Raw genomic sequence first — 1,373 nt, 5'->3', positions numbered from 1 at the left:
AGAGAGAGAGAGAGAGAGAGAAAGAGAGAGAGAGAGACAGAGAGAGATCTCCAAAGACAAGAAATGGTCTCAGTTGATATATATATTCAGCATACTAGTGAAAATAGTACTATTTACCATTTATGTCCAGTGGATCCATTTTTAAAAATGCTTTTAAGCTACTTTTTGAATAATTTACTGAAGAATAAAGAGATATAATCTTATTAGTAATTTTAAATAATGAGAAGCATACATCATGTTATTTTCATAGTTTTGATAATATATGGACCTGAGATGAGCAATATCTTAATGTAACTACTCATCAGCTGTCATACATGAACCTGGAACATATTAATCTTGTACATGCTCATTCTAGGTTTCAAATACATCTCTAATATCTTCTACCTTATCATGACTTTCTAGTCCTTCTTATACTTGCAACATCAACATGTAATACTTGAAGAATTAGTTGAAAATTGACAACTCATAATTTTGTAGAATGGAGGACAGCTGTCTTCTTAGCTCCATAGCTGTAAAACCTTTTTATTTTAGATTTATAGCCAGCAATGAAATGTTCAAAGATTTTTTATTTCTGTATATTCTATATTTTTTCATCACTTTTATATACACATCTATTTTCCGAATTTGTCTGCTTTTATGCTGGGCGTGGTGGCTCATACCTATAATCCCAGCACTTTGGGAGGCCAAGGCAGCTGGATCACTTCAGGTCAGGAGTTCGAAACCAGCCCGGTCAACATGTTGAAACCCCATCTCTACTAAATATGCAAAAAAATTAGCTGGGCATGGTGGCGCATGCCTGTAATTCCAGCTACTTGGGAAGCTGAGGTAGGAGAATTGCTTGAACCCAGGAGGCGGAGGCTGTAGTGAGCCAAGGCTACTGCACTCCAGCGTCGGTGACAGAATGAGACTCTGTCTCAAAAAAAAAAAAAAATTAATTTAATTTTTAAAAGAGTTATTGACATATAATTCACATTCCATACAGTTAACCCATTTAAAGAGCCAGGTGCAGTGTTGCACAGCTGTAATCTCAGCTACTCTGGAGCCTGAAGTGAGAGGATTGCTTGAGCCCAGGAATTCAAGACCAGCCTGGGCAACATAGCGGAGACCTTGTCAGTTGAATAAATGAATGCTTTTTAGTTTAGTCTCACGGTTGTGCAACTGTCATCACAATCTAATTTTTGTTCCTCCAAAAGGAGCCTCTTACCCATTAGTAGTTAATCCGCATCTCCCAACTTCTAACATCCCTAAGCCACCACTAATCTACTTTTTGTCTCTGGATTTGCCTTTTCTGGATATTTTATATAAATGGAATCATACAGAGTAGTCTTTTGTGACTGGCTTCCTTCACTTAGCATGTTTTCAAGATTCTTCCA

Source organism: Colobus angolensis, unplaced genomic scaffold, assembly GCF_000951035.1.
Source record: "Colobus angolensis palliatus isolate OR3802 unplaced genomic scaffold, Cang.pa_1.0 Scaffold174, whole genome shotgun sequence".
Lineage (NCBI taxonomy): Eukaryota > Metazoa > Chordata > Mammalia > Primates > Cercopithecidae > Colobus > Colobus angolensis.
Note: the sequence above shows the minus strand (reverse complement) of the source record.